Source organism: Lagenorhynchus albirostris, chromosome 4 (assembly GCF_949774975.1).
Source record: "Lagenorhynchus albirostris chromosome 4, mLagAlb1.1, whole genome shotgun sequence".
NCBI classification, from domain to species: domain Eukaryota; kingdom Metazoa; phylum Chordata; class Mammalia; order Artiodactyla; family Delphinidae; genus Lagenorhynchus; species Lagenorhynchus albirostris.
The window spans coordinates 5,321,697-5,335,036 of NC_083098.1; the positions used below are offsets into that span (position 1 = coordinate 5,321,697).

The 13,340-nt window shown below is 36.7% G+C and overlaps 1 protein-coding gene and 1 pseudogene across 3 annotated transcripts in view; one reads left to right on the forward strand and one right to left on the reverse strand.

The window, feature by feature from the left end:
- FSTL5 (follistatin like 5) overlaps window positions 1–13,340 on the reverse strand; it is a 630,648-nt gene that overhangs the window by 520,029 nt on the left and 97,279 nt on the right. The gene's annotated exons all lie outside the window — the stretch shown is intronic.
- Window positions 6,721–7,852, forward strand: LOC132519621 (cytochrome b-like; annotated as a pseudogene).

The following is a 13,340-nucleotide window of genomic DNA, read 5'->3' on the forward strand; positions in this document are numbered from 1 at the left end:
GAATTAGGAGATTGGGATTGACATATATACACTACTGATACTATGTATAAAAGAGACAACTAATGAGAACCTGCTGTATAGCACAGGGAACTCTACTCAGTGCTCTGTGGTGACCTAAATGAGAAGGAAATCCAAAAAAGAGGGGATATATGTATACATACAGCTGATTCACTTTGCCGTACAGTATAGACTAACACAATAGTGTAAAGCAACTATACTCCAATAAAAATTTTAAAAAAAAGAAACTAGAGAAATAAACCAGAAAAAAAAAAGGTATGCTTACACTATACAGTAATGTATTAAATGTGCAATAGGAGAACTTCCCAGGTGATCCAGTGGTTAAGAATCCGCCTTCCAATGCAGGGGGTGAGGGTTCAATCCTTGGTTGGGGAACTAAGATCCCACAGGTCGTGGAGCAACTGAGCCTGCAAACTGCAACTACTGAGCCTGAGCCCTCTGGAGCCCGTGCACCACAACTAGAGAGACTGTGTGCTGCAGCTACTGAGCCCACATGCTCTGGAGCCCATGCACCACAACTAGAGAGAAGCCCACATGCCACAACTAGAGAAGCCTACATGCTGCAACAAAAGATCCTGCATGCTGCAACAAAGATCCTGTGTGCCACAACTAAGACTCAATGAAGACAAATAAATAAATATTAAAAAAAAAAGAATACCTTAGTGGAATGCCTTTTTGTGGCAAGGGGGGGAGGAGTAGTGAATAAAACTAACACTAAATTTATTTTCACCTGATTTTTGGTTTCTGTGAACATGTATGTGTGTGTGTGTGCATGGTATGCACATGCCTATGTGTAAGACAGTTGTTTTACTTGGAATATATAATTGATTCAAATATTAACAATTTGTGTAATAAGATTACAGGTTATTAAACGTGGCCAAGATGGTGGAGTAGGAAGACCCTGAGTTCCCCTCTCCCATGGGCACACCAAAATTACAACAATTTACAGAGCAACTGTCTACGAAAATGACATGAAGGCCAGCAGAAAACACTTTCCACAACCAAAGGTATAAAGAAGGAATGACAAAGAGATGGGTGGGAGTGTCAGAGACTACATATAGACCACCCACAGGTAGACAGCCCACAAACAGACAGGAGGATAATCACAACTGCAGAGATTCTCCTCAAGGAGAAAGGGGTCCGAGCCCCACATCAGGCTCCACGGCTTAGGGAACCTGCAATCAGGAAGCATATCTGGCTTTGAAGACCAGTGTTGCTTGTGCATGGGAGCTGGGGGGCTGTAGGAAACAGAGACATTGCTCTTAAAGGGTGCACTAAAAATCTCATATGCTCCAAGTCAGACTGCAGAGGCTGTAATTTGAAAGGAACCTGGGTCAGACACACTGGTTGATCTTAGAGAGCTTCCCAGAGAAGCAGGAGACAATTGGTATGCTACCTGAGGGCACAGACTCTGGAGGCAGCCGTTTTATGGAGCTCCTTCTTCCACGAGGACAGTGGTGCTGGCAAGCACCATTTTGGAGTCCTTCCTGTAGCCTATTAGTGTCTGGGGATCAGCGGCCCAACAGTGATCTATATCAGCCTAGGGACCTCAAGGACCCTGCTGCCAGCCATGCTAGGACCCAGCCATGCCCACCAGTGGCCAGCACCAGCTCTGGGACTCCCTACGCTACACAGCCAACCATGCCAGGACTAGGCCCCATCCACCAATGGGCTGGCAGCCACCAAAGACGGCAGGGCTGAAAGTCAACCAGACCAATATGCTCACCTTCCTCAGCCCCACCACAACAGAATGGCCCACACAGTCCAGTGAAGGGCACCCCTAGAGCATATAGCTCTCAGGATCAGAGGGGAGAGTGTTGCTATGCCCCAAAGGACATATCCAAAACAAGGTTACTTCACTACGATTGATTGGGAAACATAACCAACCTATCTGATACATAGAAGCAAACATAATGAGTTAGGAAAAATAAGAAGAAAGAGGAATATTCTCCAAATGAAGGAATAAGACAAGACTGCAGAAAAAATAAATAAACAAAGAAGAGATAAGCAACCTACCTGATAAAGAGTTCAAGCAAGTGACCATAAAGTTGCTTAACAAACTTGGCAGAAGAATGGATGAACACAGGAGAATTTTAATAAAGCTTTTAAAAATATAATGAAAAACCAAATAGAGCTGAAGAAGAGAGTAACATAAATTTAAAAAATACACTAGAAGAAATCAACAGTAGACAAGATGGTACAGAGGAATGGATCAGTAAACTGGAAGATAAATTAGTAGATATCACCCAAACTGAACAGAAGGAGAAAAAATAACTTTAAAAAATGAGGATAGCTTAAGAGACCTCTGTGATGACATCAAACATGCTAACATTTGCATTATAGGGGTCCCAGAAGTAGAAGAGAAAAGAAGAAAACGGGAGAGAATTTATTTGAAAAAATAATAAATAAAAACTTCCTTAACCTGGGGAAGGAAACAGACATCAGTTTCAGGAAGCACAGAGAGTCCCAAAGAAGATGAACACAAAGAGGACCACAACAAGACACATTATAATTTAAATGGCAGAAATTATAAAGAAAGAGAGAATATTAAAAGTAGCAAGAGAAATTCAACTACATACTTAAAAGGGAACTCTCTGACTTTGCAGAAAATTTGCAGGCCACAAGGGATTTTAATAACATAGCCAAAATGATGAAAGAAAAAACCTTCAACCAGGAATACTGTATGTGGCAAGGCTATCATTCAGATTTGACAGAGAGATAAAGAGTTTTACAGACAAGCAGAAGCTAAGAGTTCAGTGCCACTCAACTGGACTTACAAGAAATGTTAACGGGACCTTCCTAAGTGGAATAAAAAGACCACAATTTTAATGCTCCAATCAAAGTACACAGAGTGGCTGAAGGAATTAAAACAAAAACAAGACTCATATTTATGCTGCCTACAGGAGACTCCCTTCAGCTCTAAAGACACACAGACTGAAAGTGATAGGATGGAAAATGATATTCTGTGCAAATGGAAATGAAAAGAAAGCTGGGGAAACAATATTTATATTAGACAAAACAGAATTTAAAACAAAGACTTTAATAAGGAAAAAAGATGGACATTACATAATGATAAAGGGACTAATCCAACAAGAGAATATAACATAAGTATAAATGCACCCAAAATAGGAACACCTAATTACATAAAGCAAAACTTAACAATCATATAATGAGAAATTGACAGTAACAGAATAATAATAAGGGACTTTTAACACTCTACTTACATCAATGGACAGATCAACTAGACCAAAAACCAATAAGGAATAACTGGCCTTAAGCACACATTATACAAAATGTACTAAATAAATACATACAGGACATTATACCCCCCAACAGAAGAATACACATTCTTTTCAAGTGCACATGAAACACTGTCCAGGATAGATCACATCCTGGGCCACAATACACGTCTTGGTAAACTTAAAAAGACTGAAATCATATCAAGCATCTAATCTGACCACAATGGTATGAGACTAGAAATCAATTAAAGGAAAAAAAACTGCAGAAAAGGCAAACACAGAGAGGGTTAACCATATGCTAATAAACAACCAGTGGGTCAAGAAGAAATCAAAGGAAACATTTAAAAAATAACCAGAGACAAATGAAAATGGAAACATAATGATCCAAAATCTATGGGATGCAGCAAAAATAGTTCTAAGAGGGAAGTATATAGTGACACAAGCCTACCTCAGGAAACAACAAAAAAACTCTTAAGTAAAAAATCTAACCTTACAGCTAACGGAACTATAAAAAGAACAAAGCCCAAAGGTAGTAGAAGGAAAAAGATAATAAATATCAGAGCAGAAATAAATGAAATAGAGAAAAAATAGTCTATCAATGAAACTAACAACTGTTACAAAAAAACAAAAACAAAATTTATAAGCCTTTAGCCAGACTTACCCAGAAAAAAAGACAGATGGCCCAAATCAATAAAATCAAATGAAAAGAAGTTAAACACACAGAAATCTAAAGGATTATAAGTGATTTCTGTGAACAATTATACACCAAAAAGTAGATAGCCTAGAAGAAACGGATAAATTCCTAGAAAAATACAATGAAGAATGAATCAAGAAGAAATAGAAAACATGTACAGATTACCAGTAATAAAGTGAAATCAATAATAAAAAATATCCCAACAAACAAAAGCCTAGGATCTGATGGCTTAATAAGTTAATACTACAAAATACTTAAAGAAAAGTTAACATCTGTCTTTCCCAAAGTATTCCAAAAAGTTCAAGAGGAGGGAACACTTCCAAACTCATTTTATGAGGCGAACATCATCATGATACTAAAAAAAGACAAAGACACCATAAAAAAAAAATAGGCCAACATCATTGATAAACATAGATGCAAAAATCCTCAACAAAATATCAGCAAACTTAATTCAATACTACATTAAAAGGGTCATACAACATGAGCAAGTATGAGTTACCACAGGGATGTAAATATTTGCAAATCAAAAAACATGATATACCATATTAGCAAATTTAAGAATAAAAATCGTATGATCATGTCAACAGTTGCAGAGAAAGCTTTTGACAAAATTCAACATACATTTATGATAAAAACTCTCAGCAAAGTGAGTATAGAGGAATTATACCTCAACTTAATAAAGGCCACATATGTCAAACCTACAGCTAATATCATACTCAATGATGAAAAGCTGATGGAATTTCCTCTAATATCAGAAACAAGACAAGGATGCCCACTCTCCTCACTTTTATTCAGCACAGGACTGGAAGTCTTAGCAACAGAAATCAGTCAAGGAAAAGAAATAAAGGGAACCCAATTTGAAAAGACAGATGTAAAACCATGTCTCTTTACAGATGACATGAAACTATGTATAGAAAATTCCTATGGCACCAGCAAAATACTATTAGAACTAATACATAAATTCACTAAAGTTGCAGGATACAACATTAATGTACAGAAATCTGTTCATTTCCATACACCAACAATGTTACCAAAAAGAAATTAAGAAAACAATTCCATTTACAATTGCATCAAAAAAGATAAATTACATAGGGATAAATCCAACCAAGGAGGTAAAACACTTGAATTCATAAAACTACTACCATATTGGTAAAATAAATTGAAGATGACACAAATAAATGGAAAGATATACTAAGCTCATGGATTGGAAGAATTAATATTGTTCAAATGATCTTAATCCCTAAGGCAATCTACACATTCAAAGCATGTCCTATCAAACTTCCAAAGGAAATTTTCACAGAACTAGAATGAAGAATTCTAAAATAGGTATGGGAACAAAAAAAGCCTGAGTAGCCAAAACAATATTGAGAAAGAAGACCAAAAACTTGAGGTGTCACGTTTTTCTAACTTCAGACTATACTACAGAGCTACAGTAGTCAAAACAGTATGATACTGGCACAAAAACAGACACATAGATCAATGGAACAGAATAGTGAGACCAGAAATGAACCACACTTAGACTGCAAACTAATTTATGACAAAGGAGGGAGGAATATACAATGAGGAAAAGGCAGTCTCTTTGATAAATTGTGTTGGAACACTGGACAGCTATATATAAAAGAATCAAACTGGACTATTTCCTCACACCATATACAACAGTAAATTCAAAATGGCTTAAACACTTAAATGTAAGACCTGAAATCATAAAACTCCTAGGAGAAAACATAGGCAGTACACTCTTTGACATCGGTCTTAGCAATATTATTTTGGATATGCCTCCTCAGGCAAGGAAAATAAAAGTAAAAATAAAAAATTGGGACCTGGGCTTCCCTGGTGGCGCAGTGGTTGAGAGTCCGCCTGCCGATGCAGGGGACACGGGTTCGTGCCCCGGTCCGGGAAGATGCTACATGCCGCAGAGCGGCTAGGCCCGTGAGCCATGGCCGCTGAGCCTGCGCATCCAGAGCCTGTGCTCCGCAACGGGAGAGGCCACAACAGTGAGAGGCCCGCGTACCGCAAAAAAAAAAAAAAAAGATTGGCAGAAGAACTGAATAGACAGTTTTCCAAAGAGGAAATGTGGATGGTCAACAGGGACATGAAAAGATGCACAACATCATTAATCATCAGGGAAATGCAAATCAAAACCACAATGAGATATCACCCCACACTTGGCAGAATGGCCATCATCAAAAAGAACACAAATAACAAATGTTGGCAAGGATGTGAAGAAAAAGGAACACGTGTACACTGTTAGTGGGAATGTAAATTGGTGCAGCCACTGTGGAAAATAGTATGGAGGCTTCTCAAAAAACTAAACATAGAACTATGAACACATAGAACACATAGAACACATAGAACTATGAAACATAGAACACACAGCAATTCCACTCCTGGGTATATATCCAAAACAACCAAAAACACTAATTCGAAAAGATACACGCACCTCGATGTTCATTGCAGCATTATTTACAGTTGCCAAGATATGCAAGCACCCTAAATGTCCTCAACAGATGAATGGATAAAGAAGACTGATGTGTGTATGTATATATAGAGAGGGATAGATATAGATATAGATGTATAAATCAATCTCTCTCTCTCTCTCTCTCTCTCTCTCTCTATATATATATATATATATATATATAAGAAGCCCCCACAAAACTGATCACAAAAATAACACTTAAAAAAATACATGTCATCATTATTCTCACATGGATTCCAACCATGACCAATGACATGAAAAATCATCATTGTCATTCAACTATAAGAACATCAATGACCAACATCCGAAAAACTCACCCACTGATAAAAATCATCAACAACACATTTATCGACCTCCCAACCCCATCAAACATCTCATCATGATAACTTTGGCTCTTTACTAGGCATCTGCCTGATCCTACAAATCCTAACAGGCCTAATACTAGCAATACACTACACACCAGACACAACTGCCTTCTCATCAGTAGTACACATCTGTCGAGACATCAACTACGGATGAATCGTTTGATACATGCATGCAAATGGAGCTTCCATGTTCTTTATCTGCCTTTACATTCACGTAGGACGTGGCCTACCTTATGGATCCTATGCCTTTCAAGAAACATGAAACATTGGAATTATTCTACTGCTTACAGTTATAGCTACTGCATTTATAGGCTATGCACTACCATGAGGAAAAATATCATTCTGCGGAGCAACAGTTATTACAAACCTCCTCTCATCAATCCCATACATCAGAACCACTCTTGTTGAATGGATCTGAGGCGGCTTTTCCATAGACAAAGCAACACTCACACGATTCTTCGCTTTTCACTTCATTTTCCCTTTCATCAATACAGCACTAGCAGCTGTCTACCTACTATTCCTCCACGAAACAGGATCCAACAACCCCACAGGAATCCCATCTGACACAGACAAAATTCCATTCCATCCCTATTACACAATCAAAGATATCCTAGGTGCCCTACTACTAATCCTAGCCTCACTAATACTAGTCTTATTTTCACCCAACTTGCTAGGTGACTCCTACAGCTACACCCCGGCAAACCCACTTAACACACCACCACACATCAAACCAGAGTGACCTTTTCTATTCACATATGCAATTCTAAGATCAATCCCCAACAAACTAGAAGGAGTCTTAGCCCTATTATTCTCAATACTGATTCTAGCATTCATCCCAATACTCCACACACCCAAAGAGCGAAGCATAATATTCCGACCTCTCAGCCAGTTCTTATTTTGAGGGCTAACGGCAGATCTATTAACACTAACCTGGGTTGGAGGACAACACGTAGAACACCCCTTCATCATTATCAGACAACTTGCATCTATTTTATACTTTCTTTTAATTTTAGTGCTAATGCCAGTAACTAGCATCATTGAAAACAATTTCCTGAAATGAAGAGTGTTTGTAGTATAACACATTTCCCTGGTCTTGTAAGCCAGAAAAGGAGAACAACACACCTCCCTAAGACTCAAGGAAGAAGCCCTAAACTTCACTGCCAACACCCAAAGCTGAAATTCTACTTAAACTATCCCCTGAAATTATATTATAAGACATTTACAAAATTATTAAGTACTATGTCAGTATTAAAACAGTCCATTTTGTCACATACTACTATGTACATTGTGCATATTTGCACCACCACATTAATGAGTACATACATCTTATACATACATATTACATTATATGTATAATCGTACATTACATGATTTACCCCATGCTTATAAGCATGTACATTGTATTTATTAGCATTGCATAGTACACACAGGTTATTAATCATACACAGTGCATTAAGTCAAATCAATTCCAGTCAACATGCAGATCCAGTCCATTAGATCACAAGCTTAATCACCAGGCCTCATGAAACCATCAACCCGCTTGGCAGGTGCCCCTCTTCTCTCTCCGGGCCCATAACTTTTGGGGGTTTCTGTTGATGAACTTTATCAGTCATCTGGTTCTTACTTCAGGGCCATCGCACCTAAAATCGCCCACTCTTTCCCCTTAAATAAGACATCTCGATGACTTATCAGCCCATGCTCACACATAACTGCGATTTCATACATTTGGTATTTTTTAATTTTTAGGGAGGATGCTTGGACTCAGCTATGACCTTAAAGGGTCTTAACACAGTCAAGCAAATTGTAGCTGGACTTTAATTGAAGATTATTTAGCAGCATCAACAATCCATGGTGTGCAATTCAGTCAGTGGTCACAGGATATAATGATATTATACATGTACATATGTGCAATAGACATAGCATTCCACTCTCCCCCAACCCCATCTAAAACAATATACCCATCAAAACAAATCAGCCTCAGAACGCCCCCATCGTACCAATAATCTACTTAGATATGCACCACCCATACAGACAGACATCTCCCTAGATTCATCAGCCATTTTATCAAAAATTTAATACTAAACCTGACACAAGCCTCACAACACAGCCATACAAACACCACCTATGTATAACAAGTGGATATAGCTTAAACAACCTCTAAAGCAAGGCACTGAAAATGCCTAGATGAGCTTACTAGCCCCATAAACACACAGGTTTGATCCCAGCCTTTCTGTTAGTTTTTAATAGAATTACACATGCAAGTATCTGCCCTCCAGTGAGAATGCCCTCTAAGTCACTAAGATTAAAAGGAGCAGGTATCAAGCACACTATACCAGTAGCTCACAACACCTTGCTCAACCACTCCCCCATGGGAGACAGCAGTGATGAGAATTAAGCCATAAACGAAAGTTCGACTAAACCATATGAATTAAGGTTGGTAAATTTTGTGCCAGCCACCACGGTCATACGAATGACCCAAATTAATAGAATTATGGCGTAAAGCGTGTTAAAGAATAATACAAAATAAAGTTAAATCTTGATTAAGCTGTAAAAAGCCAATAATTAAAGTAAAAATAGACTACGAAAGAGACTTTAACATACCCTGACTACATGATAGCTAAGACCCAAACTGGGATTAGATACCCCACTATGCTTAGCTGTAAACCCAAACAATCATAGGAAGCAGATTATCTGCCAGAGTACTACTAGCAACAGCTTAAAACTCAAAGGACTTGGTGCTTCACACCCCTCTAGAGGAGCCTGTTCTATAATCGATAAACCCAAATAAACCTCAGCAGCCCTTGCTAATTCAGTCTATATACCGCCATCTTCAGCAAACCCTAAAAAGGAGCAAAAGTAAGCAAAGTATACTTACATTGAAAGTAAAGTATGCACAGTGGAATACTACTCAGCCATTAAAAAGAACAAAACACTGCCATCTCAGCAACATGGATGGACTTGGAGGGCATTATGCTAAGTGAAATGTCAGACAGGAAATTCAAATACTGTGTGATATCACTTACATGTGAAATCTAAAAAACACAACAAATTAGTGAATATAAGAAAAAAGCAGCCAACTCACAGATATAGGGAACAAACTGGTGTTCACCACGGTGGAGGGGAGGAGGGGCAATATAGGGGTGGGAGAGTAGGGAGTAAAAACCATTGGGTGTAAGATAGGCTCAAGGGTGTATTGTACAACAGGGAGAATATAGCCAACATTTTGTAATAACTGTAAATGGAAAGTAACCCTTAAAAATGTACAAGAATAAAAAAAGTTTAATGAAAATAAGTTAAATAAACAAATAAATAAATATTTAGATAAGGTGGTGGATGATCTATGGCATTTTGAATGTTGATCCTGGCTTTACTCATAATTTGTGTTTTTTCTTAGGTCAAATATCTCCAATGTTTTCTGTGAATAACCCTATTTTTAAGTGCAGCATCCTATAAGTGATAGGATTTTGTGACCTCTAGTCTGGTGTATAAGTTTATTACCACAATGTTATATAATTGGATGAAACTTCCAACAGGCTATATAATCCAAGATAGGCATTTAAAAAATCATTTACATGTAAAAAGTATTTTCAAATACTCTATTTCCTCTGGCCATGGAAAAAAATTAACAACATAGCAATGAGAGTAAAATATAAGTGATAGTTCGGATGCAAAGCAGATGTGAAGTATTTGAAAAAAATCTTTAGAGAGCAATGTAAGAAAATAAATGAGGCTACAGTTATACTGAAAATATTGTCAAGCTCTTGGTTTTGAAGTTTTCCTGCTTAGTCTCTGAAATAACCCAAGTTACATGAGTTATAACCCTTCATGGAACTGATAACCATAAGGGATGACACAGCCTGTGATGATTGTGTTACCATAAACTACCTTCATTAAAGGAATTAGACCTCCTATCTAGCGAATTATTCAGATGTTGGAGGAAGAAACTAACATGGGCTGAAAATATTGTTTAAATGACAAACGATGATGTTTTCAGAAATGCCTGGAATAATGTCAAAGATAGCAAAGAGGCCATATCCTTGAGATAATTATGGTGCTTAAGAAAATGAATGAATATAAAATGTGTTGAAAGAGAACTTCAAAGAGCATATGTGTTTTTAATACTGTTTACAAAAAATAGGTGACATATATTGGTCAAAATGAACTATGAGAATTCTATAAAAATATGTCCAATACTTAAGTTATCAATAACAAATTTTTATTACATTTCAGGTTTTTAGAACTGTTCAAGTTTTAACAAAGATTGCTTATAAAGACATCAATTTGTTTTACTTCCACATTGAAAGAAATATGAAGTTAACTATTTAAGATAAAGACCACATGCTGTAATAAAGAATACATTATCTGACTATGCAGATAAATGCTATGCCACGTGGACCAAAGTTATAAAATATTTGTTCTATTTAAAGTAATGACAGAAAATAAACAACAAACAGTCCCCTGAAAGTAAAGTTAAATGTTGAAAATGGAATATTAACTTTAATCTGGTAACATAAATTAATATTGATGAGAAAACAAAATTGCTTTGAAATTATCTCCTTTTTTGTATAGTAAATATCTTTCTAATTAACTATGTATAGTAAACACTTCATGGTGTCACTTAGGTATTTGTACTCATCAGCAAATAGATTGCCTAAAAAAAGTCTAATAAGAAGAGAATAACCCTCTTCTGGGAAAATGACAATGCGTTATGCATGCACAAATGATCATTTGGATATGACGTTTTAATGTGGCTGAATTACCACCATGAGAGCAAACAAATCTCACTTATGCCTCAATTATATCTTAATTTTAGAAATGAAAATTTCAAGTATAATCCATAAGTCTTAAAAATTTGATAGCCTACATAAAATAATGATATAAAAATCACATTCCTTGTAATTCTTCCTTAGACAATTCATATGAAAACCAACAAAGTCATCGCTAAGTCTAGTCAAAAGTCAAAAAAGTTTTCTGAGGTCAAATTCAGCTCTGATTTCACAGGTAAAACACAAGTAGATTTTTAAACACAAGTAATCCGTTTTTGCTGGATTCTTCAGGCACTATAAGGTCAGCCTGCACTAACTGATTGAAGACTGAAATTGATTCTGATGAGCTGATCTGAGATACTGTATTTGAAGTTCTTTTGCTTAGGGGCTATCAGGAGAACAGATGTCAAGAGGTTTGACTTCTAGCAGCATTAACCAGTATCTCTGTGCTTACACTTCTGCCTGCCAGGCACAAAGACTCAAGTATCCATAGGGTGAATAATTCATGCTTTAAAATTGAAGGTTGAATATTTTCTTTTTTTAATGTACCACTTACAGACTTAAAAGAACAGAAGAGGCTATATTTCTTACACACTTTTTAAAAATTTAAACTTCTGAGAAATAAAATAGTAAAGTTAAAGTAGTATTTTTGGATGATTGGGCAAAATCACCTCTGTACAATGACCTTTATAATCTAATAGGAGATTGAGAAATTGTGTTACTAAAATAAATGCTATTATTTTTTAGAGGTCATAATTATAAACTATCTTACAGGGGTTGTGGAAGTAGATGTAAAATAGGAATTGCAGGAATATCAGTCCTTGGTACAAAATAAGGAAACAAGAAAATAAAGGGAGAGAGAGAGAGAATATGCCTGGGAATGTTTGGCAAGGTATTAAAACTGTAAGTGTTGGAAACAGAATATTAAAAGTACCATATAATTATATATAAGCAATGAAATTTCATATCCTATGAATTTAGATTTGTTAGAAACTATAAGTGGATGAGCAAACACAATTTTAAATTTGAATTCCAAAAAATATCCAAACAATAACAAGAAGTCCTGAGATTTTGTGATTTTGATTTAGTTTCATAATAACAAACAAATAAGAATTATCAGTTACCAATTATAATCTACCTGCCATGGGCCAGGAACTGAATACAGTACCTACCCCCTTCCATGGGGAATTTGTTCCGAGACCCCCAGGGATGCCTTAAACTGCACAAAGTACCGAATCCTTCACATACTATGTCTTTTCCCATACTAACTGGTGTGGAATGTGTATAGGGTGCATATGCTGGTCAAAGGGACGATTCATGACCCCAGAGGGACAGAACTGGTGGGTGTGAGATTTCATCACACTACTGAAAATTGCATGGAATTTAAAACTTATGAATTGTTTGTTTCTGGAAGTTTCTATTTAATATTTTCAGACCCTGGCTGACCCTGGAATGCAAAACCTCAGATAAGGGGGGAGAGGCTGCTGTACTGTATTTATATCTTTATCTCATTCAGATTGTTAAAAGAGGGAAACTCCTCAGCAAATTCTTCAGTGTACTGTATACAGTGCAAGATGGAAAACCAGATAAGATAGTGAAAATGTTGTATTCCCTTTAGGGAGAAAAAGTCAGTATTTTATAAGTGCGTGTGTCTGCGCATCACATTCATTTTTATGATATGCTTATAATGCAGTTGGTATCACTCTCTCTTGTATAGGTGAAGAACATCATATATGTGGAGTGACAGTGAGGTGATATTTAGCAGCTAGTAAGGACTGTGAA